Raw genomic sequence first — 27,902 nt, forward strand, 5'->3', positions numbered from 1 at the left:
ACAACGGTTTCTGGCTGTTGCGTTTATGCTTTCTGGTGAAAAAAGCTTATAGGTGGCATGATTGTGGGGTATGGTGCGACGAGATAATATTTATCTTCTTCTGGATATTTTTGTACTACATTGTGACTATATTCTGATCCGCAGAGGATGGCCGCATCCCAAAAATGTTTATGTTTCGAGAGGGTGACTATAAATGAGCTTTTTTAAAATTATTAGTATTCGCTGGTAACAGCGTTTGCCTCCAAAGACAGATGAAGGTGAAACTTTTTTAGTGCATGTGTAGTAATACAGGATGTTTCCTACTTAGTCGATGAAAATTAAGCAATTTCTTGAGTGTAGAAATGTTGCATAAAGAATTTTCAATACTGCGAGTGCTAATGATTGTAAAAAAAGTGTTCTTTCTACTTCACATAACTAATGTAGTGTTTGTAGTTCAGAGAGTGACAATTCTTAAAAAATTGTACATTAAATCTAATCAATTTTCATATCTAGATGTTGCCATAATGGATTGCTCCAAAATATAAGTCATCTATGAGTGATAGTTCTTGAAGACGTCCATTATCACCTTCTTCTGGGAAGAGTTTTCCAGAACTATTTTTAGTTTGAATATTTCTGTTTGGTAATTTTTGGTGTTTTTTTATGATTGGAAAAAAATATTTTTTAGGTTCTTTGTATTTTGTTGGTTATCCTGATTTGTCTTGTTCATTTTGTTATTATTCAGTGATGCTGTGTCTATCTCTTCTACAATATTTACACCTTTTTTTGAATGAGGGTGTAAATGTTGTAGAAGAGATAGACACGGCATCACTGACTGTTTCCCTCAAAATTTGGGTTCTTTTTGTATTTATTAAAAGATTGTGTTATCTCCTCTGCTAATTCGGTGTCTGATTTTGTTTGTTTTTTATAAATGAGGGAGTTTGCCAGTTTGCGAATTCTATATTGGGTTCACGAATTGATGAGATTTGTGATGGTTTTTTCTTTATTGGTGAATTTCTTAGTTGCTTTGTTTGTGTCATCATTAAAGGTTCTGTCATTTTCATTTTTTTAATTCATGTGTATATAGGGAATCTGTTTTTCATACTAGAAATTTTAGTCTTACAGCGAGTTTCTTTATTCCATTTGTTAGTCTAAAAATTTTGTTGCATGAAACTCTTTAATGTTGTTTGTTTTCTTGTGAATCAAAATTTTGTTGAAAGTTTTTGTGTGAAGCGTTTCCAATCTGACTTTATTTCTATTGGTAATATTGAAAACAATTTTTGAGCTGTTCCGTCGAGTATGGTGTATATTAGAGCTCTACGTCTGTGAATCCTATTTGAACGTCAGTTAAGGGGTGTGTTGATTGATTCTGAGACTATATTTATGATTAAGATCACTGTAACAGCTTTGAAATAGTCTGAAAGAAAGGGTCTGTTCCAGTGGAATCCATTAGTGGTTTAATGGAGGGGATGTATGATCCACCCATAAGATATGAATTCATCGGCATTTGAAATGATTCTGCTGTGTTGGGTATGTGGGTAAAATTTGTATGTTGATTTCTGCTAATATTGCATTGTTATTTCATTTCTCATTGACTCTGGTTGGTAAGTTTGAATATGAATTGTATATTGTGTTCTCTATATACCATATAGTTGGTCGCACCAGATGAGTTGAGGTCTAGGGTGGCCTTCTCCTCCGTGTGATTAGGAAGATCAGAAACCAAATGGAGTCATTCAAAATTATAGAATTATAGAAAACATTTTCAATAACAAGAAGAGCAGTTCTTTTCACCTAGTAGTTGTGGTAAAAGAAGAGTTTTGAGTTATGTATGGAATACTATGCTCATAGAGTAATTTCAGATAAGGTAAACCATCTAGTCGTCACCTTATCTTATTTTCGGCCGGATAGATTCGTCCAACTTCTTAGTCTAATACTGAATCTAATCTTACTCTTATTTTTCCTATTCTCAATAGATTAAGTATACACTGATTCTCCTGCGAGCGAGAATAGAGGAGGCCAAGAGCAAGAACTTAATAAGTGGATTTTTTTTCTCTGGCTGAAACTATGAATAGTTTCAGCGTTGAAAACTATCATAAATTTTAGTAGTTGATCATGAGTGGTTAGTTCTAACTTTTTTTACAGTGTTAAAGTTAAATATCAAAGTATATAATTAAAACTTGTTTGAACTGGTTTCAATGTTTGCTTTTTGTTTTTTCTTATTTTTTTTTCTAAAATCAATTCTTAATGGGATCTTTGCCCTATTTTTCCATTAAAATTTCTCCAGTTCTGAGATTATTTGAACAAACTGTGGAGGATCTTGCCTGTACAAGCGTATATGCCCTTATAATTTAACAGAAAAAAAGTTTGGGCTGCGGAACAGAGCAGTTTTTCAAGCTTCACTCGCTTCTTTAAAACATTTTTGGCATATTATTTTGGTCTCTCCCTTATAAATCATTTATATCAAAATACTTGCTCAGGAAAATACTCTAAGCTTGCTTTAAATTCAAATGCTTATGCATGAATTGTTACTCTATGCAGTATATTGTTTCAATTTTCTTGAACCCATTTTTGAATGAAAGCACAACAATGAATTCAATGTCAATTAAAAATTGACAATTTTTTGGGGCTGGGGTTGATACTTTTGTAAATGCCCTTGAAGGCTGTAATGGGAAACACGACGAAACTGTTTTTTTTTCTTGAACCTTGATGGACTGTTTAACCTACCTCGCCGATCAGTTGTAAGCAACGAAACCCTACGTAAGTCAATTGTACGAGGTTGTATGCGAAATTAAAATGTGTTTTTAATGTATCTCCTCGCCTCTAAAAGTTCACAGCTTATTTTAGTGTGTTTGTGCGTGTGCGTGTGTGTGTGCGTGTGTGTGTGTGTGCGTGTGTGTGTGTGTGTGTGTGTGTGTAAGTGGGGGGATGCTTATAATTTCTTTGATGCAAGTCTGGCGTAAGGTAGGGGGTTGGGTTGTATAATAAGATTGACCTATTTTTGACCTAACAGAGTAAAAAACACGCAATGTTAAAGATTCTTGCCTGGTTTGATTCTGATTGATTCCCAAGCAGAAATCTTTTCATTGATTCTGAAACATCATTAAATCAGAAGTCAAGACAGAAGTCATTGTAAAAGAACTTCTAAGTCAAAGTTTTTCCTGAACAACTCTTTCATCAGTCAAAAAAGGTGAGTAGCCCAAAAATTCCTAACTTTGAGTGTTCAAGTCATTCACTAGTGGACATAATTAAACGCAAATTCAAGTTTTTAATCTCTAAAAAGGTTAACTTAAAGGACCATTTTGGACAATATTTACTTCGAACTTTAACAAAATTCTTACATCAATCGAAAGCAACTGATCTCAAATACCTTCCTTGAAAGTGTCAATTTTTAAATTGAAGCATTTACCAGTTTTTTTTGGATCTGAAAATGCCAGTTTTCACCGTCTGCGCTAAGTTTTGCATCGCAGTGAACTCTTTCTCGAATAAACGGAGACAAGAAGCAAACTCAGCGAGAAAATTGGAACATTCAGTGTGACAATTTTCCTAGACTCTTACAATTTCACGCGTTTTGACAAAATTAGTAAGGATGATGAAAACTGGCATTTTCAGACCCAGAAAAGCTGGTAAGTGATTCAAATTAAAATTTGGGACTTTCAGGGAGGGTGTTTCAGATAATTTGCTTTCGTTTGATGTACAAATTTCGTGAAAATCCGAAATAAATGTTGTCCAAAATGGTCTTTTAAGCTTTTTAGAGAGTAAAAACCTAAATTTGAATTTCTTTTTGTCCGCTAGTTTAGTTTATAAACTGAATTGAAAACAAGTTGACAAAGAAATGAAAACAATTAGTTTTCTTTCAATTTCTATAGATATACTTGAAACTATTTCTATAGATGTATTTTATTAGAACCTGTTTTGATTGATCGAAAAATTAATGTCGAAAAAATAATGAAACTTACTGACAAACCAGTTTTAGTGATTGAACTCAAACCGAACTACACTGTTGACTTAGATCAGAAACCTCATAAACGTTACATGGCGCTTGGTTTTTGAGACTCCAATTTTTTTCTAAGCATCAAATATTTTGTCATCGGCAAACAAGAAGTGCAAAGTGGAGCTATAGAAATTTGTCCTTTTTTGCAGCAAACTTTTTATTTTGATTTTAAAAATTTAGACAAAAATTTTCCCCTGTATTTTCTAGCCAACCCCCTTAGACGCATCCGGAAACAAAAACAAAAAAACTTTCACATTAAAATAGTATATAGATGTATGGATGAAAGCACTTCTGAAAAAAAGCATAACAGTTTTTTCAAATTGAACTGAAAATTGACCGTTTTTTTTCGAGGGCGGTGTTGTACTTTTTTGTTAAGGTTCTTGTGAGCTATAATGGGATAGACCTCTGAAAAATTTGTTTCTTTCGCAAATTGATGGGATATTCTACCTCCCTCGTCTGTCATTTGTAAACAACGAATTCTTGCCTGGCAGTCGATTTTACAAAGTTGTATACAAAAAACTTTTTTCAAGATACCCCTCCCCATCTAAACAATCACAGCTTGTTTGAGTGAGTGAGTGTGTGTGTGTGTGTGATGATGGGTGCAAAAATATTTTCGTTGATTCTGAAATACCATTGAAGCAGAAGTCAAGACAGATGTCACTGAAAAGCTGAGTAGCCCAACTCATCATAACTTTCGGTGTTTAAGTCATAGAGTATAATTTTAACAGAACAAACCGTTGTCAAAAAACCTCCGTTCTCTGTTCTCTTCAAACTTCCCTAGATGTACTTTAAATTCAAATTTTTTTGAAAACTATGAGAAATATTTGGTTTTTGGGATCTATGAAATAAGAGGAAAACCATAGCATTTATGGTAAAATTACAAAATTTGGCTCTTTTCCAGTTTCCCCCCCCCCTTTGAATTTCAATTTTAAAAAGTCTACTTAACGTTGTCATAATGCAATGAAATTTGGCGTGGTGAACAAATCAACAACTGTGAACAGATTTGTTCTTCATACTTTACAGCGTAACATCACGCATTTAGCCGTAATAACACGTAAAATAAACATAAAACTCGGAATTTTGAAAGGGGGGGGGGGACTGGAAAAGAGCCCAAAATTTTACTGACCGACGACATTTCGTGATTGAACTAAAATTGAACTAAACTGTTGACTTAGAGCAGAAACATCCTCATAAACAAAATTCTGCGCTTGGCTTTGAGACTGAGATCTTTTTTCTAGGCATCAAATTGCTTTTCATCGCCAAAGGAGAGATTTGCGGTGCACAAATCGAAACGAGACACTAGGGCAAACATATATGTCTGTAAATAAACATGTGTTGCAATTAAATACAGTTCTGTGAGTTTCCTTTTTTGAAAACCATATTAATCTTTATAATCAATCTCGTTGGACTTTTTGCTACAAAAACAGCATTGTCCTTAATGTTGTAACAAAGTTACGACCTTCGGGAAAGTAAATTTTTTGCGTTGTCTATATAATTTTGAATTTTCTTTTTCTTCTAAAAGACAACACAGCTATGTTGAGGTTACTGCGCACTCGAACTAAAATGTGGTTGGAAGTTTCCCCGTATTAGTAATTTTTTTTTAAAGTATGAAAACTTAGCATCCCCACCGTAATTTATAGCAAAACCCTTTAGAAAAATTGGGGGGGGGGGGAACCTGCACAGAAACATAGTATGTAGATGCTTCAATATTCAGACAAAACTCGTGACTCTAGGCAGCCCTGAGGTCATTAGCAGCAAGTTATTAATGAAATCAGTTATAAAAAAAAGCATAGCAACTTTTTCAGACTCAACTGAAGTTTGAAAACTTGGGGCAGGGCTACAAATTTTTGATATTCGGCTGGGGTACCTCGCCCTGTGCCGAATGTTTACAACGATTTCCGGCGTAGTAATTGATAGTACGAGGTGGTATATGAAACAAAATGTATCTGCAACAGTACGTTTAACTCAAAACGTTTAACTCAAACTCACACTCATAAGGGTTTTGTTACCAGTCTGGCAGTTCTAGCTTGACTCGACTTTGATTGGTTGACATCCTGCATTGGAGTTCCATGAGTAAAAATCGATTATACTTGAAATGGATTAACAGGGGCACAACAGCGGTTCGCCGTGATGAGCTGTACAGCTCTTGTGTTGGTCCTTTCCCCCGTGGATAAATGGTCTTAATTTAATTAGGCCGTACACTCGTTTTGCAAAGTTTCCGCATCACTCACTTGAAAAATGCTGAAATTTTTGCGTGAAACAAAAATAAAATGGGAAAAAAATCAATTTTAATGTGATTTCCTACTTATTATAAAATCTATTATAATGGATTCGAAATGAATTATAATGCATTTTGTTTTGGCGAGACAAAATGGAGTCAAATCCGTTATTAGTCCAATTTTGTTTTCTGAATGTAACATGGGAATCGATTATATTTACGTTTTAGACCACGAAAAACCATTATAATCGATTTGTATTCACTTGTTTTAAATGCGGGATAGAAATAAAATTGTTCCTTGATTCTGAAACATCTTTCAAACAGGACAACACAAGAGTCAGCAAATCACTGAAAACAAGTTTCAAGGCTTGGATAACCTGACTTCGTTTCGATACGCCAGAAAAAGTAATTTGAATCTTTTGAAAACTTCTATCACTCAGAAACTTATTCGTCAGTCAAAATTTTGGGTAGCCAAAAACCCTATTTTTCAATGTATAAGTCTTATAAGTAGTTTGGGCATAGAACACTGGGATTGGATGGGACGAGGCCGGTGAGACTTACAGGTATCATTAGGTTCAGCTGATTAGTATACATAACCAATTATCCATATGGATAACTAAAGTCAATATGTAAAAATGTGGTCCCTATGTATAACCAATGATCGCTAATTATAACTAATGATCCCTAGATATAACTAGAGATCACTATCTATAACGAATACTTCCTTTGTATACCGAATGATCTCTTTGTAGAATTAATTATGCCTGTGTATAACTAATGATCCGTGTACATAGCATTTATACCCAATATGCTGATTCCATGTGTACAAGTTTGTCTAAAGATCCCTTGGGCTTTTGATTACTTCTAACGATCCCATTTGGTAAATATAATTACCCCTGCGCATAGGCCGAAGCAAAATCGTACAACGCGTAAATCAGTAAAAACTGTATTATGCTTACATGTAAACACCAGTGCTTAGCAGATAGCCACGGCCGCTGCCAAATTGGTATTTCATGAAACGACCGGCTTAGCAGTAAATCATGTTACGAAATTGCAAATTCTAATTGAAAAGCAAAGGTGTAAGCTTTTTGATGTTCTCACAAGATAGAGGTTGGTCTGAACTAATTCTTTTTCTGAGCCCAACAGGGCACCCATATTCTAAATCTATCAGACTGATACTCGATAAAATTGGATAATTAGTTCAATTCAAAATTAAATATAAAAAACGTATTTTGACAATTATGACAGTTTGCATAAAATTGCCAAATGTTGAGAAACCATGTGATCAGAAAACGATTTATGTGAAAATCAACTCCGGAAACTTACCACCCATTCAGTTAAAATCATAAATCAGAGGCGCTATATAAACAAAAAAATAGCCCACCTGGTAGTATTGGAATCTTGCATGGAAAAAATTACTGTCACTTTTGTTGCCCGGTGAAAAATCTCGTTTAACCGTCCTTTCCAGTATGTAGCAAGAGAGTTGGTCATGAAGCAATCAGATTCATGAAGAAATGAAAATTGTGGAGCTTAAAAAAATTTTGTTGTACAAATTCTTCCAAAAAGGTTGCACCCAATTTTACCCTGTAGAATTGGGAGGACGCTTTTCATAAATATACGGTCGGAATTAACCAACCATGGAGGTGCGTATACAGCAAACGAATAATTACACGTTTGCTTTCAAAGTGTTTTAGAAAAGAAGCTACTGTGAAACTGTGCTGTTAGATAATTTTGGATGCAAGAAAACATGAGCAGACTTATGTGTGCTACTCGGATCGAAAAACCTAGTGAAGTACTGCTTGAACATATCCTGCTCGGTTCAAAACCTGCAACAATTAAACAAGCTCAACGCTGACAGTGAGTCTGTCCATTGAAAAAGAAATTTTTTAAGAACCTGTGTTCCAATTGGGGTACATGCTATTGGCATCCATTTCGAAACAATCTATTCCAATCCAAGTTTTGATTCGTACAATTGATTCGTCCAAAGGTATTCGTACAGTTTGTTCCAAGAAACGCATTATTGGTGATCATTGGTTTTGCTTGTCTCACAGGTCCAGCTGTTGCAAAAAAGTTTTTGTAACTTTTCTTGATAAGGGTAGTTACAAGAAATACCTTTGCTTGATTGAATGGCAGAAAGCACGTCATTTTTAAAACATATAGGTTTGCTTCAATCAAGATTGTAAGGCTTCGCAGAATCTGGACCTACATTTAGAAGGTCTTCATGAGATCGTTTGTAGGAAAGTCTGAGGGTAAAAGCACTCAGCAATTGATTATCAAAGGTAAGTAAATCAACTCCACAACTCACTATAAAACCAAAATCTTCTTCGATTCACGTCCCACTTTTGACACATATGACACATTGGACTACGCCAGTTGCATAAGGATTCAATTTATCTATGAAGTAGAAAGCGCAGCTTGAGAGATTTAAGACAAGATCCCGGGTAAAATATTTTCAGAAGTTGTGCACTGAAGCCGAACCTGTTTTCATTACTATCAAAAAGCTAGTCTAATAAACATAAAAAATCTTGCTAAATCTGACAACGACTATGTTTTTGTTTCTATAGTGTTTTTTTATCAAATTTTGTAAAACTTTCTGGGAGGTTTTTTTGGCAAGGGAGTGGCTTTTTACCTTTCTGAAGGAGAGGACTGTGGATTCACTCAAAATCATGAGTGCAAATGTTGTTCTTCAACATCAGGCTTTAGCTTACATATCAATCCAGAAACAACATGACTAGTGACAAAAATCATTCTGATAAACCTAAGCATTCTGCAAAAGACATCACCAGGGTAGAGCAACGAATGCTGAGTCATCAATGAAAACATTGATTTTTTCAATGCTGGAAGCCTTTCACAAGCCAAAAAAGACCGCATTGTCTCCAGGAGGCTTGTTTTCAACTCTGTTCGAGCCAGCAGAGGTCTCTTTTTTAAAATTGTTTGATGACTAGAAAAATATCATCAGCAAAGAAATCTCCACATTGCCATACGGCAACTTTAAAATTTTTGATTGCTTCTGTCTGTCCTGATGACACCAACAGCAACCAATACAAGGGTGGTGCTGATGGGTGTTGATAATGTCGATGACAGTAACGAGAAGGATTTATTAAGCAACACGAGCGGCGAAAACACGTAAAAAGATACTTGGTTCAGATATTTTGGGGAGAAAAATGAAAAAGTCAACTGCAATCAAAAGAGATCGAAACTAGAACTAACCTTCATGCAAGATACAAATTATGGCCCAGAAAGGGCATTTTCACGGCTGCTGTTCAACTGAGAAGATTGCTGACAGACCTGTTGAATAGCGTCAGCAACAATGAAACATCAGATTCAGACCGAGTTCGGGCTATTAACCTTGCTTAGGTCAATATCGAGACCATTGAGTTGGGTATATGATTCCAGTCACATCTTCGTTTTTTTTGTATATAAATGGTTTCTCGACAGCGAAGCAGTGGAAGATATAGCAGCGTTGTCAAAAACACTAAAAACAAAAAAATCATGTTTGAAGTAATTAACGATTGATTTCAAAATTGTAATAACATCTTCTAATTTATAATTGTTCACAGTTTCCACGTGCTCACAGTGTTTCATTCAAATTTCACCATTGTTTTTTGTTAAACTGCTTTTCATATTTTTGTGGTTTTGAGATTTTTTTTTCAAATTGTACCTAAACTGTTTTTTCCGTCTTTAACCGAAGATCGTTTTTGAAGAGTGTGTGTTTAGTTTAACTTTTTAAGTTCTTTGTTGTTTGCACCATAGACAAAAAATACGTAGAATCATAGAAACTATTAGCTATAAAAACGTCTAATTTCTGAAGTTTGAACTTTTTTGAACGTTTTCCCATTGTTTCGAAAATTACCCGACCGCTTTCGAGATTAAAGATGCAATCACTCAATGTAATGCGAACCTAACTCTAGTCGGGAACCGCCTTTTTTGGGAAAGATCCAAGTTCTGACAATATGATCTAATTTTTGGATTTTGTCCATTTTCTCTATAATGGCGCTTTGAGCATACTTAGGAGTTAAGGCCCACTAGAATTAATCCTTCAGAGAAATACATGCACATACGCTTCTAACCTCTAATAAAGATAAGAAACTCAAAATGAACGACGGAAACGTCAACGTTTTTGAAATTATTAAAATCACACATTATTATCTGCATCGATACCCGCACTGACAAAAAAGGATTAGGATCGATTTTATTTTGAAAAAATTACGTTGATTAAATTTAGATCGATTTTTGTATGAAAAAAGTACGTTGATTAAATTTATATCGATTAAGTAGCAAGAATTAAAAAAAAAGATGAAGATTGATTTGGATCGATTTAAAATTGTTTTAAATTGATCTTAAAATCCAGCTAAAAAAATGATCCAAATCGATTTTAAATCAATTTAAAAGCTTTATTCCAGTCTTTTTTTTTATTTTCAAGGAGATTAAAACGGATTTAAATCGATTTAAATCAATTTTTTCCATTCGAGATTTAGTAGTTTCGAATTTTTTTTGCATTTATTTAATGCCTATCGTTTTTCAATCTACATCCATAGCGTATTGTAGCTTAAAAAAGGCTAAATCAAAAGACCAAAATATCGACAAAACTCTATAATTTTCTTGCATATTTTGAAATCAAAAACTGATTTTTATTGACCCTTTTCTTGATTCGTTTTATAAATTTCGCCCAAAATCCGATTTTTCTTCATAATTTTCTATGATTTAATTGCATATTAATGAGATAAAAATTTTATTTTTTCTGAATCTTTTCTTTTTTGTTACTTAGGTTTTTGCAAAATCTGATTTACAATAACTTTTTTATAATTTCATGGGCTATTTTTGAGCTTAAAATCTGATTTATGTGGACCATTTTATTGACTTCTATAACATCTGGCACGAGTGTTTATATTTAAAAATCGAAAATATAAAAAATCAACTCTTTTTTTAAGAATACGTTTTTTTTTGCCGTGTTAGCAAAAAATAATAATTTTAGTGAGTCTGAAAGTCCATCCAAATCGATTTAATTCGATTTTTAAGACACTCAAATCGATCGAAAATTTCAAGTAAGATCAATTTGAAACGATTTAAAATGAATATACGTGAGTTTGTGATGGATTTTAATGAACCGCAAAATCCATCCAAACCGAGTTAAATCAATTTTTAGACACTTAAATTGATTTATAATTTTCAAAAAAGATCGATTTAAATCGATTTAAAATCCATTTAAGTTCGTAAAATAACATTGTTAATCGATTTGGATCGATTTAAAATTGATTTAAAATCAATTTAAATTGATCCGAAACCATTTTTGTCAGTGCGGGTAATTTTTCCTGAAAGTATCAAAAAAATATCCAGCTTCAGCTGAGCCACGATTTCAGGTTTAATAAATTTAAAAATTTTGCTTACAAGTAAAACATCAGAAAATTTCTGATCCGTTTTTTGACTGGAAACTAAATTGTACAGCTTACTAGCCAATCACAGAAGTCACTTTCGCCTGGCTCCTGAAGTTTACAAAATCATTACGCTCATAATTTAGGAGGTTCACACACTGATCCTATTTAAATAGCAGTATGAAAAAAAAAGTTTCAATGTTTTTTAGTTGAAATGATGATTTTTCTGCAATTTTTTATTGAAAGAAATAATTTTTAAGCAGATTGTTTTCCAATATGTGAAAAACGACAAACGTTTTGATATCGAGGCCACGTAAAACAATGAAAACTTTTTGATCGATATTGGTAAAACAATGAAAACGTTTTAAACGATATTGGTAAAACAGCTCATACTTTAATTAATACATCAAATGAAAATGTATGAATAGCACTCTATTTGAACTACTTCAGCTTACGGAGCTTAGTGTCAAGACTTAATGAGCTACTTAGCAAAAGTTCTCAACCAGTGAGGTTTCTAAAAATTTCCAAACCTAAATTAGCACTTAGTTGTTTGAAATTTCGGGTTGAGTATCATAATTTCGTGTTCGATCCTTCCCTCTATTGTTACTGCAAAGCAGCATTAAAAAGTTGAACAAAATTGTCGAAAAACAACTTATGCGTTCTTTTGTGTCCATCGTGTTTTAGTGATTAGTTCGAAAGCAAAATTAAGTTTCCTCTAGCAGGAATTTTCTTCAGCAATTTATAGACCTCAATTTATATATTTCAAACTGTTTTTACTAAACCAAACAACAATTTTTTTTAAATTAGTTTTTTTGGTACTTGAAAATTTATAAACCAATCTTTTTGAATCTACCTAAGAGTTGCCCCCCCCCCCCTTTTAAGAAAGGGGGCAATTGTTAAGTAGATAAAAATAACACATTTTCGACCAATCAGATTGCAGCAAAATTATAATTCTCAATAAAAAGCTCAGTGCTAATTACTGCTTTTATTAATAGGGGCGGCAATTGTTAAGTAGATCCAACTTTTTAAATAGATAATACAAAGTTTTATGAGAACATTTGAATTGTTTCAGTTGCAGCCTCAAATCAGCGACAAGGAGATAATAAAAATCACATAAAATGTCAAACGTCTTGAAAGAAAAAGGTAAGATTGGTTCACAGATTGATTGTTTGAATTTCCCTCTGCAACCGTTGGACCTGTTCGTTGAACAATGTGATATAGTGTCCCTTCCGATGGCTGTGGACAGCTATATCTTCGTTTATTGATAATGTAGTAAGCTGTTCGAATATTAATTAGCGCTACTGGCTATCAATTGTTATTGATTGTTTCCATAATTTATATGTCTCGAGCGGTTAAGACTTATCTTGCTTTTAAGGACGCAGGATTCGGTTCTTAACTTCTGGAATATCGCTAGTCGATCGGCGCAAGTTAGAGCATGATTCTAATATTTTATTCTCTTCAAGTCTACCCAATTGATTAGTAGCTCGGTATAAATCTCTAATGGTTGGTATTAATTACCATCAATATTTACATAGTTAAATAAATATAAATGTATGAACTTCATTTCATTAACAAGGTTAATTATGTAATCTAATATAGCATAAGAATGCATGACGTCATGTAGTGATGTCACACTACCTCACAAGAAGAAATCTTCCCGGGCGGTTTTCAGTTTTTGACTGTTTACAGTTAAAATAATTAAGTTTAAAATCGACAATCAGATTGACAAAATATATACTGCTACAGGAAAATGAGTAATTGAACTATCAAGTTATCACAAAAAATAATTAACATTCATTGGTTTAGAAGCACAGGTTATTACTTCAATTTACATTATGTGAAAGAGAATTCAATTGAGTTTAAATGGGAAATATTTTAATGGGGATAGGAAGCCACATTGAGTCGGGTTAAGGGAGTTAAGTGATAGATGATAGGGTCAATTTGATGATACCATGATATTGTGAGTTATCAACTGTAACTAAATTTGCACGGCAAGTAATGTAGTGCCGTGTAGCAAACTATTGTTCGTCGTTTCGTCGTTTTTCTCTTCTTTCGTTGTTTGTTACTAGTCATTTCTTTTGTTCCATTGGTGCTCGAATTAGTTGTTAACTTTTCAAATGAAGTGACTTCAGTCTTTTCGTGGCCTCTTCAATTGCGAATAGATGTCCAACAATTTCACAGTTATCTGTTTTGTCGAATTTTTCACTTCTTGTTGAAGTTGACAGTTTATAAAGCTATTTGTACTTTGTTGTACGTGCTTAAAAGTTGCCACTGTGTGTTTCAGATATCATCTGATTGTTAAGAAGTATTGTCATCTTTTATTTTGGGTATTTTGTGCCTCTGGTGGCCTGACACCCTGAAAGGCAATGATACGCTTCTTTTTGTGTGAAGTCAGAATTCCACTTTTTTAACGATGATTTTTGCTTTTTGGCCACCAACGTCTCATGATGCGGAATCTGTTATTTTCAATTGGTTTCTTCTGCTGTCACTGCACTTCACTCATATTGGCTGTTCCAGTACTTTGCTGGTTCGACTGAGCAAAATTAAGCGTCAGACAGAATGATAAAGGATGGATTCCCCTCTTTTTACAAAGTTTTTGAAGATTTTTGGTCCGGTCGTATCTTTTAAGACTCGAAGAAACTGTTCAGTTTGCTTGACAGCCTGTCAAGATTGTCTCAACGGTTGCAGTGGGTGATTTCCGGCGTTATCTTAGCTTTTGAGTTCGGATTTTTAGCGAATAATTCCGTCGATTTTTTTTTTCGTTTTTTCCTATCTTATTACATAGGAATTTCGCGAAATAATGTATCTTTCCCAGTTTTGATCTGCTAGTGAGCTGACTTCGTACACGTGTTCCCAGGGTGCTGGAATGAGGATCCACAGTGAAACTTCGAGTGGTTATTTCTTGAAATTTTTGAGGGATCAAAAAATTGTGTTATAACTAATGTTAATACATGGGGTTTTCGTGCATTTTTTGAGATCTCCAGGAAGTTGACTTCTGCTAGTGAGCCGGCTTCGTGCACATGTGAGTAGGGTGTTGCAATGATGATAACCGGTGAAAGTTTGGCTGGTTATTTCATAAAATTTTTGAGGGATCAAAAAAACGTGTTATCCCTAATGTTAATACATGGTATTTTCGTGCATTTTTTGAGATCTCTATGAAGTTGACTTCTCCTAGTGAGCCGGCTTCGTGCACATGTCCGTAGGCTGGGGCAATGATGATCCAGGAGTATAAAGTCATTATACCACGCATATGATGTCTTTGACGTCAGTGTTTCTGAAAATCTGCAAATGTCGAATTTGAAGAAATAAGTTTCTCTCATTTTTTTTCTTTTCTTCATTCGAAAGTCGTTAGTTCTTGACTTCGATGTCAACATTCCGCTGGCTGGAGACTAGCGAGGAAAGGGATGCATGCTGAAAGGTTATTATGCGATATGATGATTTGTCGTTAAACATAAATGAAGATTTTGATGTTCGTTTTTTCGAAAATATCGCTTATTAGGCTGAAAACTCTACTTTCTTTCAATTTGTCGAGTCCACATCCAATCTTTGGTAGGGCAATCTGTCGGATTCCTTTCTGGAGGAGCTGTTTCTTCATGCAGTTGAGACTTCGTGACAAATTGTAGTAGGTTGGTTTCTCGAAAAATTGAGATTTTGTAACCAGGTTGAAAATTGACTTGTTTTCCCAAGGCAAAGACACGGCAACTGATGACCCAACTATTGGTGTTTCAATGCTTTGTAGGGTTGGTCTCATGCATGGATAGGCACTGCTGATTTGTCGTGCTACTCCTTTGTTCATGTGAAAGTCACTTGAGACACAGTGCGCTATAGAGCCTGGGAACTGTAAAACATTTCCTGGTCCGACAAAGATATTTGGTTCATCGTAGATTGAATTCACTGAATCTTTGCTGCTCCCAGCTCCACCTTTACTTTTAGTCAGTTGCTTAGCTCGTTTTACTGTGTCTTTTAGTATATTTCTTTTCGCTTCGCGTGGAGGGAAAGATTCGTTTGCCTCGTCTACTTTCTTCTTCATTTTTGATCGGTTCTCGTTTTGAGTTGATCTTGGACTGAATGTTATTGGAGCCACTTCGTGTCCATCTACTGTTCGTAGGCGGAATTTTCGCGGTTGCAATTCGCGTGGTGGTATTGGGTGGTATCTCACATCGTTGCTGAAGCGCGTTTGGCAAAATATTTTGTCTCGCGCTCCGACTGCTGCTTTGCGCTTCGTTCGCGATGTTTCTTGGGCCGTGTTTTGTCCATCGTTTTCGAGATTAACTGTAGTAGGCATTGTAACCACTGCCTCGTTCATTGGTTCGTCGTTAAGTAATCCATCGTTGTATTCAAACTCAGGTGGAGCTAATGGTTCTGGATCTGGGTCCGGTGGAAGTGCTGGTGGCGGCGGTGCTGCTATTGGTAGCGGTACCAGAGGTAAAGGTGCAACTATTGGCGCTGCTGCGGGAATTAGGACTGGTGCAGGGGCAATTGGGGCTACTGCGGGTCCTCCAAGAGGTACTGACAGTCGGATTCGAGCAGGTGCATCGGGAAGGTTGCTTTGTCCACCGTTCGCGGGTTGGATGTCGTCTATGAGTTTGGGCAAAGAATCGTCGAAGAGTCCTGGTTCACTTCGATATTTACCAAGTGATGGATCCGTTTCAAATTTGCTCGGATCGATGATTTCGAGATCTTCTGGTTGATGCTGTGGAACAACAGGTCTGAGACGAATCCGGTGTACGCATTGTGTGTAATTGGTTCCGATTTTGCGAATGATGTAGTTTGAATTTGTCAATACTTTTTCAACTCTGTACAATGGTATCCAGACTTGCATTGATTTGCTTCCAAAATCTGATTGAGTTGTCAACAGAGGATTTAATAATAAACAAAATGAATGCTGTTTCAGTGGCTGGGCAAGTGCTCTTTGATCGTAATATCCTCGGTATTTATGGTAAGCCGAAATTAAGTTCTTTTTCGTTTCTTTGAACTTTTCTAGCATCGCATCTTGCATTGCCGTAACAAAATCAGATTCAGCTGTTACTGTTTCAATTGCTTTCGTTGAGAAGCGGAGATCAAGTGGTTTTGTCGGTTCTCTTCCATGGAAAATTGAGCTTGGGCAGCATCCAATTGATGAAGAGTATGAAGTATTGTGGATAAATGTTGCCAATGGGACATATTTGTGCCAGTCCGACCATTGTTCATTAATGTTCAGCTTTAGGATTCGTTTAAGTGGTCCATGAGATCGTTCGACAAGACCGATAGTCTGCGGGTGTTTTAGTGTAGCATGGTTAAGTTGAATTTCGAGCAATGTCGCCAATTTGTGCATCAGTTCTGAAGTGAATGTCTTTCCAAGATCAGCTAGAATCTTCTTCAGGATATAACTATGAACAAAGAACATATTTGTAAGTTCTCTTGCAACAGTATCAGTGCTGGCATTCGTCAATGGTGCTGCAAACAAGTATTTCGAGAATACATCGATTCCAGTGAGAACAAACTTGTAGACTGGTGACTTCATTGGTCCAACTATATCAATTTGCATCATATCGCCTGGGAAACATTGCAATGATGAAATTTGTTGTAGTGGTGGAATCTGATGCTTTGCCGTTGCTTGTTTGAGTTGCAGACACGTCAGACAACTTTTAATTGAATTTTTTAGAAATTCAGTGAAGCCGGGAAGGTAAAATCGTTTTCTAAACTCTTCTGATGTCCTTGTCATTCCAAGATGTCCGCCAGTTGGCGAGTTGTGGAGTCGATACACAACTTCCTTCCAACGATGTTTAGGTAGGCAGTATTGTTTATACTTCACCTTTCCTGTGTCATCGAAGAACTTTTCGGTACAGAACGTCGTTTTCAAGTATGAGTAGATTAAATTGCTTCGCACGTTTCTTCTTTCGACTGTTTTCGTACGTGAGGTTTGGAACTTGTTCGTTCCGTATCCAGTTCTTCATATCTTCGATATCAGGATCCTTTTCTTGTTCATTTTTCAGATTGAGAACTTCATGACTCAAATTCAGGTCATGAAAAATGTCAGCAGGATCAGGATATCCAACTGCGGCAATTAATGGTCCTGATAGTCGGACGAAGTTTTGTGGTTGAATAGTATCGCTATCGTCTTGCGTGTTGAGCTCTCGCATAACGTTTTCATAGAGTCCTAGTTCAATCAATTGTGTTCTCAGATTATCGTCAAGTTTCTTCTTTTCGGGAAAGATCTCCTCCATTGGTTGGATCAGGTTGAGAGATGCATCAGGTACTTTAGCTGTCGTGTCGATTTGAATCTCTCGTACCGGAATTTTGTCCGTTAGTTTCAGGGAGAGAGAAGCTGATGGGTCTGTTTGCATTCGTGAGAGAAAATCTGCTGCATAATTTGCTTTTCCAGGTATATGCGCGATGATGATGTTAAATGCCATGACTCGATCCAAGAAATTCCAAACTGATGGTGGAATGGTTTTTGCTTGAAAAAACTGTGTCAGGCTCCGATTATCAGTCAGTATTATCACTGGTTTGGATGATCCCCAAATGAAATGAGAGAAGTGATCGAGAGCAAAATATAGAGCTAAGAACTCTTTGTAGTATATGGAGAACTTCAGTTGTGCTGTATTGAAGAGTCTTGAACCAAAAGACACTGGTGCATACGTTTTCATTTCACCTTTGTTGTCAGTCTTTACATAGTCTTCAATCATGAGCACAAAACCGGTTCCATGATAGCTTGCGTCACAGAGTATTACGTATTGTAGTCCTGGTTTTGATAACCGAAGTGTTATGTCTGTTGCTTGTATCAGATCATGCTTGAGCACTTCAAGACTTTTATGGTGCTCTTCATCTGTTTGAAAAGCAACATCTTTTCTGAGAAGTCGATAAAAAAGTATCAGTTTTTCTCCTAGGCTTGGCATATAGTTGCGAAAAAACTGTACAAAACCGATTAATCGTTTAACTTGTTTAACCGTTTGTGGCATTTTAATTTTCTTTAAGAACGTGGAGATTTTCTCTTGTTCCGGTGACACTCCTGCTGGTGTGATTATGTTACCCAGGAACTTCAGTCTTTGTGTTCCGATCTCACATTTGTTCGGCGACAATTTAAGTCCTGACTTCCGTACACATTCGAATATTTTCGAAAGGGTCGGTATCATTTCATCGAAGTTATACACAGCGCTCCCTATGTCATCCATGAATTGTGTACATAGGTCCGCAGCTAAGCATGGATCAAGGTAGTGTCGGATAAAAGAACTAAATCCTGTTACTGATTTACTTAGACCTTGAGCCAGGCATTTGTATGCGTAAGTTCATGAACCGAAGTTAAATGCCAAAAGTTGGACTGAAAGGTCATCTGCCATTTGCACACAATGGTATGCTTGTGAGCAATCAAGTTTGGTAAACAAGCTCTTTCCTGCGAAGTGGTTCGAAGCATCGGTCATGTTGGAGATCGGAAAGTTGCTGTTGATATAGTCATTCTTGAGTGAATGGTTTATCCTTCTGAGGTCAATCAACATCCGCAATTTAACAGATGGCTTTCGATGTGCAAATAGTGGACTACTGTATTTAGAATGTGACAATGTTGTTATAGTCCATAATAGTGCATAAGGGCAAGTTCCACTGTCAATTCGTGTCGCAAATGTATCGGCGTAGGTAGTCCTTGTGTATACAGAGGTCGTGTGTGTTCCGGTTTTAGTTTGATTTTGAGGTTTGGAATTGTACCCAACATCGAATCTATGTTTGGTGAAGATGTCCGAAAAGTCAACAAGCAAATCTTCTACTTTTGACCTTTGGTCTTCTGTCAACACGGAATTCTCCCACTTAAAATTCTTGATAAATGTCAATCGATCTTGATATTTCGTTTTCGGTTCAAGTTTTTCAAGAACTTGAAAATGAAGAATTTGGTCGTAAATGTCGCGTTGGATTTGAGGAAGTAATTCAGGGTTTTGACATGTTTCAGGCGTAGGAAACCAAAATTTCTCATTCTCAGGCTCATGCTTTAATTGGGGCTGCTGATTATCACATGATTGTTGAATTAGCTCATTAATGCCCATTTCAATATCGTCCGGGTGGTTCATTTTTGCAAATGCAATCATTTCAGGTTCGATGGGGAATAAATTTTCTGCTTTTTTCAGAGTCAGAATTGAAAATTTCCCAATTTCGGTTTTGAAAGGCAAAGTAATATGATGATCAGTGATGTTAAACGCTGTGATATACAACAGGTTGTTTTTCAGCACTTCGCTTATTGAAGAAGTGAACGCAATTTCACAGTTTTCTTCAAATTCCTGAGCTGGAATCACGATTCCGGTAGTTTTTTCCATGTCTTGACATGTGTTCTCTAACTGGCATTCTACAAGAATTGTCTGATGCGGGGCTATTGTTTGGCGTTTTGTCAGAATCAAAGGGAATTTTTTCACTCTGTTGACGCTTCTTGGCTCGTTTGGGGGTTTTATCTCGTTGATTTGAATAGTCATATCTTTGAAATGCAGGAGATTATACTTTGGACAGACATGATGTTTTTTGTAGAAAGGATTTCCTAGGATTATTGGATTGGCTGCATGAAGGACGAGAAAGGATTCTATAAATGTCATGTCTGCCAATCGGAATTCTAACGTTACTTCAGTTTCAATGGAGACTTGTTGTCCTCCTGCCATTCTAACTCTCTTCAGTTTGGGTTCATTTACTTCAAGAGGGCGAAATAGCGATTTTTCTTCTTTTAGGTCTTCAAATGTTTGTTTTGAGATAACATTTGCGCAGGCTCCTGTATCGACCAGGGCTCTACGTTGTAATCCCGATGAGAAACGTATTTTCGTGTACGTCAGTACTGTTCCTTCCGCAGGGATTACTGCGTAAAGGCTAAGTATCTCACCAGGTTGGAAAAGTTCGTTAGGTGATGATTTAGGTGATTTCGATGATTTAGGGGGCTGACTCAGTGGCTTTATTATTTTTTTGGCTCGTTTGGAAACGGGAAATTTTGTCCGCGTCCTTGTGGTTTCTGTCGCCACCAGCATTGACTTGCTGTGTGGTTTAATTTTCCACAAACGTCACAAAATTTGGCTGATGATCGCACCATTGGTCCAAAAGGTCCGTTGGGATTTTGCGTTTCAGCTTGAGGCATTTGATTTGCGACAAATTGTTGCGTCGGATATTTCTGGGACTGTTGGAATTGTGCTGATGGATGCATTTGAACCATTGGCTGTTGATTTTGGTACATGTTTGGGTACTGCTGATTTTGAGGGTACAATTGCGAATATGGCTGTTGTGCAACTGGTGGCATATTGTGAAAGTTTGGCTGAGTATTGTTGAAATCAAATTTATTTTGCCAATTATTTCTACGTCTTCCGCCTCTGTTGCCTCTTTGTTGTCCATACCCATTATTTTGGTTTGGCTGATAGCCACTATACTGATCACTCTGACTGTTGTTAATCCGATTTTGTTCGGGAAGCGGATTCGATTGTTTATTCGACTGCTCAGTTATTTGTGATCTCATTTCGTTAAGCTGCTTCTCCATTTTTTCCTGATTTGTGGACAATTTTGTGATGGCGCTTATTAAATTTTCTGAGACTTTGTCGTTTATTTCGTTAAATCCGTCTTCCGGGTAATCGTCTTTTCGGCAAATCTCACGAATGGTGATTTGCTTCTTGGTCAGGTTGCACAGTTCCTGAACTGTAGTTGCAGGTGGTTGTTCCATCAGTTTTGATCGCAGCCAGCCTGGCATTCTCTTAATGAACAGTCGTTTAATTTGTTCATTTCGGTTGTCATGTACAGCATCTATCTTTTCTTGCCTTTGAGCAGTTTCTCGGTGGAATCGTGCTGCTTCTGCTGCTGCAGGTGCTCCAATTATTGCAGGATCAATTGGGGCGACAGCTGGCAAATCTTGTGTCGGATACGCTCGCTGCGCTTTTTTCGTTAAATTGACCAAGAAATTCTCTGGGGTATCTGTTTTCGGGTTGAATCGCAGTTGTTCTAAATTCAAAACGTGGATTTCTTGAAGTTGGGGGTTGCAAAAGTGATCCCTCAGGGCTATGAGACACCCGGGAACGTTCGCTCGAGTTGCTGGTCCTAGTGTCTGGTAGAATCGCAGCGCGTTGTCTCGTAGGTGCAGTTGCAAGAAGTTCGCTTGTTGTGCGTTTGGTATCGCTGCTACTCCGATGTAGCCTTGAAAAAGTTGCTCGAATTCTGAAAAGTCTTCTTTTTCCGTTCCTCCATAGGGTTCGACCGAAACTTGCGCGTGTGCCATCGTATTACAGTTGAATGAATATCAGGATGATACAGTTGATGATAAGACACAGCACTTAGTCGATTTAATGGGGCACAAGAAAATAGTAATGATTTGCTAATATTTCCGTTGCTTCACTTTTGTGGTAGGGGGACTTATTAGTTTTAATATCATTTTACTGCAAGTTTGAGTTTCGAGTTTTGGTTTAACTAACTGTTTTGTAGATTGTTGAAAAACCTGTAGATCTGCTTTCTTTGTCTGCCTTATCAGTAGCTCAGCTGTTCTGCCCTCTGACTGGAACATGAAGTAGTTGTAGGTCACAATCCACATCTGCTTCGGTAGATTGAAGAAACTGTCAGGCCAGAGCTGTTGAGAAGTTGAGGCTGTCTTCTTTTTCTCCCTGTCTGTCTCAGTTGTTCGCTGAATGTTGCTCTGCTTTCCACATCTGAGCGTTGCTGGGTGAAACGGGTTGTGTTGCCCTGTTCTGTTTCAGCAAAGTTCGGTTGTCGTTGTCCGCTCGTGTGATGAAGATTGCAATTGCCGATGACTTTTGGTGAATCTAGAAGTAGAATCTTCCGCGACAGTCACCATGTGATATAGTGTACCTTCGGATGGCTGTGGACAGCTATATCTTCGTTTATTGATAATGTTGTAAGCTGTTCGAATATTAATTAGCGCTACTGGCTATCAATTGTTATTGATTGTTTCCATAATTTATATGTCTCGAGCGGTTAAGACTTATCTTGCTTTTAAGGACGCAGGATTCGGTTCTTAACTTCTGGAATATCGCTAGTCGATCGGCGCAAGTTAGAGCATGATTCTAATATTTTATTCTCTTCAAGTCTACCCAATTGATTAGTAGCTCGGTATAAATCTCTAATGGTTGGTATTAATTACCATCAATATTTACATAGTTAAATAAATATAAATGTATGAACTTCATTTCATTAACAAGGTTAATTATGTAATCTAATATAGCATAAGAATGCATGACGTCATGTAGTGATGTCACAAACAACAACAGCGGTTTTCGAAGTACCAGCTGTTTAGTTTTTTTTTCGATTTCGGATTAATATGGAAATTTAAAAACGAAAGTTTTGTCAAATTGAGCGTACGACAATTCAGAAAAAAAATCATCTTAATATTCGTCAATTTGTTCTTACCGACTTTGTTCAATTTGGCCAACTTGTTGTCAATTCAAAACGCAACAACAAGAGCTGGCTCAAATGGCTCAAAAAGAACATTATTCATTACTGAAAAAATTCGAAACTACATTTTAGAACATGATGAAAGGATGGATTTTTCTAAATAATAAAATTTAAATTTCGAGTTTTTCAAAAAAAATGGACCTAGAGGATTGGTTTTTCTTGAAGAAATTTGATTTTCCACCGTCTATTTTAGAATACTACTTGAAGGCCTCATTATTTCTGGTATTTGTGCAACTTTCATCTCAAAGTTTACCTTGTGTTAATCTGAATCAAAATGAATGTGAAAATGTCAGTAAAATTATTGAAAGAAGCAATTGTGTCAACATGACCGACGTCGCCAAAAAACTCACGCAAATGTGCCTCCACCTTGATCCAGATACAATGTACTTCATCTGTATTAACGAAAGTTGCGATATCCATTTGACCAACAAGACGACCGGTAAGTTGTTTGAGTTTTTACTTTGAAGGGGCCAAATTAACATCCTCCCGACAACCACCACCCCCCCCCCCCCAGCCGTTTAGGGGGGAGGATGTTAAGTTGGTTCTAAGTTGGGATTTCCCGGCCAATCAGAATCGAGCATTTAATATGCAGCGCTTCGCAAATTTAACTTGATTTAAGCGCTGGGGTGGAGGATCTTAACTTTGTCTATTTGGGAGGGGGGTGTGTTAACTTGATTCGTTGATTCGTGTGAACCTTATAGGAAAGGTTTACTCAAAATGATTACCAAAATACATTGAAAAACATTGTTTTGTTAGTAGTCTCGTTTTACATATGGTTTTTTCTTTCTAGTGAACTAGTTTTTGTTTTCAAATATACACATTTTCAAAAACTGTTCAGTCGAATTGTACCTTGTCCAAATAAACAGTTCGGATTTTGATATTCAGAAAAACTTCTATAATTGTTTTTTTAAAGTTTACTTTTGAATTTTCACTGTTTGTAGTTTTTCTGTATTTCCTGCATTGAACAGTTCAGAACTATCTAAAATTAAAAACAAACGCAGATTTGAGCACATGGACTGAACTATTTTAGTAAAATTTGGTTTCAAATCTTCAAAAATGTAAACTCAATGGGTTGTTTTCAATACATTAATACGCTTAAAAACAACAAACAATAAAATCCCCATATTATTTTTTAAAATCTTTTTTGCTGAGGTCTTTAGCGGGATAGACCCAGTTCACTACTGGATGTACCCTTTTTTATAGTAAAACTGTTTTGAAATTAAAAAAACTCTACCCCGGATAAAAAGTGTATTACTCAGTTGACAAAATTGCAATCAGTATAGCAAAGCTTGAGTTTTTGCTCATTGAGCGTTTTATTATCGAAAAAACTAAATGTGATAGTTACACCTTTCAAAACCTTTCATCGTCAAAACTTTTAAGAATTTATCAATTTAAGTGTCTTTCCAATTCTGAAGCTTTTTTTTCTGTAGAACAAGCTACAGAATGTATTGTTTACAATTTCAGTTTTTGTTGTTGTTCCGACTATCGTAACGAAAGTTGCGGAATATTTGTGCTCGGGTGGTTTTTTTTCTTCAGACAAATTTCGACTTATTAACTAGCCATTGTTGACAGGTATTTTTGTATCATTTAAAGGGTATTGTTGTCTTGAGCTTAAACTTAAAAAGATATTTCATCTGTTAGCATTTCCGTGAAGTTATGGGGATTTAAAGATAGCGATTGTTGTCAATTTGGTACAAAAAAACTCTTAGAAAAAAAACTAAAATCGTTATTTTTCTATTTTAAGTTTTTCCATGTTGTTACTGCTCCAGAGACCTGAAAACGCAGTCAGAACATTCAGGGCTTCGCCGTGATGCGAGCAGCCTTGTTTTCTTTTGCCACCAGGTGAAATTAGCAATTGAGATTTGACCTTTTGTCTGTACTCATAGAGTAATTCCAGATAAGGTACACCGTCTGTTCGTCACGCTATCTTATTTTCGGCTGGATAGATTCCTGTAACTTCTTAGTCTAATACCAATCTTAACCATACTCTTATATCCCATAGTCTCAATAGATCTAGTGTGTACTGGCTTTCGCGAGTTAGTTCTTGGAGTTTAATCAGAAGAGAACAATTGTAACCTAAGATTTATTCAAATTGTTCTAGTGCTGAAGCTAGAGATGGAAAATGATTGATTAGTTAGTAATATTTTATATTGATAGTTTAGTCATTAATATAATTGTATTTATATTCAATTATAAAAACTAGTTTGGAACTGGTTCCACTCATCCGGCGTTTAGAGAGTTTTTAGTTTTTAGTTGTTTATTGTAGTGAAGGACGGGTGATGTAGTTTTCTTTGGAAGTTTAGATGGAAGAAGATTGTTTTTGTTTGTGTTTCAAGATGGGTCTCGTTGATCGTGGGTATTTTTGGGTGATTGTGTCAAGACTTTTGATCGATGCAATGATATATCAATTTCATTGAGTTTAGAGCGAGACTACGTGCAGGGTGAAGTTACCGTCTGAAGTGACAAGTTACTAGGATCGGTATGTGAGATCAATATCGAGATGGCCATTGGTCTGGTTCAATGAGTTTCCTTTGCTGCGATGTTGAGCCCATACTTTAAATCCTTTGAGGGTAGTGACTTCGGCAGCAAACCAAATTGCCGAAGTCACTACCCTCGACTACAATCCAGAGTTGGAATGTAGTCGAGTTGTCATCTCCTCTGCTGCTCCTTCCTTCGGCTCTAAGAACCATTTACATACACAGTTTATATATTTACACCTGAAATTACATAAACACAACTTGCAAATTTTTCTCAATTACCAAATGCCGCAGAGTTACTCCAAATGACCAAGTTGTGTTTTTGCAATGTCATGCTGTTGTCAGTAAAATGGTAAAGAGAAATCATTTTGCATTTGCGTTGTTGGACAACTTTGCGCATTTATAGGATTTTGTGAAGGAAAATTATTATTAAATGATGCTTTAGATTATTATATGAGTTTTGTTTTGGAGGAAAAGTTTGTCTTGTTTGTCGTGCTTGTTTATTTCGTGTATATGGTTCAAAAAAATCTTGTTGATAATTTGGATCTGGTTGATAAATATTCCAGTAATTCTTTTTTTAATTTGTGTTAAGTCGTTGTCGATTTTGGCTAAACTAGTCTTCATCTTTTGAATGATGTGGTTGATTTCTTGTACGATGTTTAGAAGTTATATTTTTATTCTGTTGAAAGAACGGGAAGTTTTCGCTATGATCGACTGTAGCTGGTAGTTGATCGTTGCAAAAAACTGAGTTAGAGGCTTCTTGTGTTACTTGTTGATTGTAGTTTTGTGCTTGTGATTGGTTATGACTGTTCATATAGGGGTTCATAAAGGGGGTTTTTTAGTTTGTTTTTTGCAAAAAAGTTGTAGTTCTGATCTGAAAAATTGTTTATATTAGACGTTTTTTGTTGATTTGTTTGTCGTGATGTCGTTGCTGGTCTAAATGTTTCATGATCCATTTGTGAGTATTTCGGACTAACAGAAGGTTTTACTGTGGGTTGTTTAGTTGTTTGTGAAAATGCGGTATTTTGTTTTGTGGAGGTGTAAGTTTAGGATGAATGGGGGAAATGCTTTGTGTTGTTCTTGGCATTGTTTTGACTATTTCTTCATTAATGATTTGTGATGGGGTTTGAATAACTTGTTGTGTAAGATTTCTTGATCCATTTAGTTTTTCTTATGTATTAATGAATGTAAAGATGAAACTATTATTTCCTGTTCTATCAGTAAACATTGCATTATAAGTTGAGTAAGTGAAATGATTCTAAAATAGTCTTTATCAACAGAAATAGTAGTAAGATATTAGCAGAGATAGCTGTAATTTATATATCAGTTGCTATATTAAAAAATGATGGATGAATCCAATCAGGGTCCCAAACATAATCTGTTTCATCTGCTATTACAGTTTCATCGACTGAGCTCTGTGGTCGAAAACTTTTTCTTGATTGTGCTATGAGATCGATGCTATGGACAAAATAATCAATTATGAACCATGCTAGTATTCTTTGTAGATCATGTTTGACGGTTTGTGAAATTTCATTACTAATAAGGTTTTCACGGATTGCATCTAACAAATGTGAGAAACGATAGACTTCTTGTCTTACAGTTGAGTACCAGGTTGTTTGAGGCGGTGACTCATATGGTGTTTCTTTCAAATTTAAAATAGTTATTTAACTATAAATAATTTGAAAAAACATCATTTGTGAATATTGAATTTGCTCTTTGTGAAATTTGATGTTGTATAACATTTATATACTCTGTGAAAACTTTTGAGAAATCTATATCTATCTAATCTGTTTGTATATGATGTGTAGGGTGATCTGATTGTGGTGATAAGTGGTCAATTGTAAATATACTGTAATCTGATGTAGTTTGACATATACCATTGAGATAGTGATCAAGAAGTTGTCGTTTTATTCTTGTTTCAAGAAATTCTTGTTTACATGGGCTTTTTCCTTTTTTGAATAAATTTACAATTAGATTGTGAGAAAATTGTACTGGTCCTCGCGCTTGATCTTTTTGTGGTTGTACAAAAAATGGAAGTATCGATTTATCGTTGAAAGTTTTGTTGTAATCTATCAATTATTTTGTGTTGTAGAACTGTTAATGTGTAATTTTCAATATGTTTCATTGGTTGATTCCAATTTTATAGGAGTACTGATTTGCTAATGTATGATTTCTTTATTCTGCGTTCTCCTTTTAGTGATGATGATGTTGTAGATTCTGAGTCAGAAAATTGTTTTTAATTTTCTATCGGTTTATTTTTCTTTATTGAATCTTTCAAGTCTTGAAGTTCCTGTATCTGCAGTAGATTGGGACGCGTTGATCTTGGTCTTCCTGTATCTGCACGCGTTGATCTTGGTCTTCTTGCAATACCTGGTATTTCTCGTATTGTTTGGAAAATTGCGTAGACTTATTGAGACGTACAGACAGTTCCAGTAAATTGTCTATTCCATCTCCATCTAACATTTTTTGCAATTTTGCAATTG

General features: G+C 35.9%; 1 protein-coding gene across 2 annotated transcripts in view; it reads left to right on the forward strand.

Moving 5' to 3' along the window:
• Positions 1-27,902, forward strand: part of LOC134848877 (uncharacterized) — a 572,430-nt gene that overhangs the window by 413,133 nt on the left and 131,395 nt on the right. The window contains exon 1 of one of the 2 annotated variants that reach the window (XM_063866391.1): positions 21,061-21,070. The exons of the other annotated variant lie outside the window; for it this stretch is intronic. The gene's annotated coding sequence lies outside the window, so the exon portion shown is untranslated. Of the gene's footprint in view, positions 1-21,060; positions 21,071-27,902 lie in introns of those variants that run through there. 2 annotated transcript variants of the gene reach the window in all.

The sequence above is a fragment of the Symsagittifera roscoffensis genome, chromosome 6 (genome assembly GCF_963678635.1).
Source record: "Symsagittifera roscoffensis chromosome 6, txSymRosc1.1, whole genome shotgun sequence".
In the NCBI taxonomy this organism is placed as follows: domain Eukaryota; kingdom Metazoa; phylum Xenacoelomorpha; order Acoela; family Convolutidae; genus Symsagittifera; species Symsagittifera roscoffensis.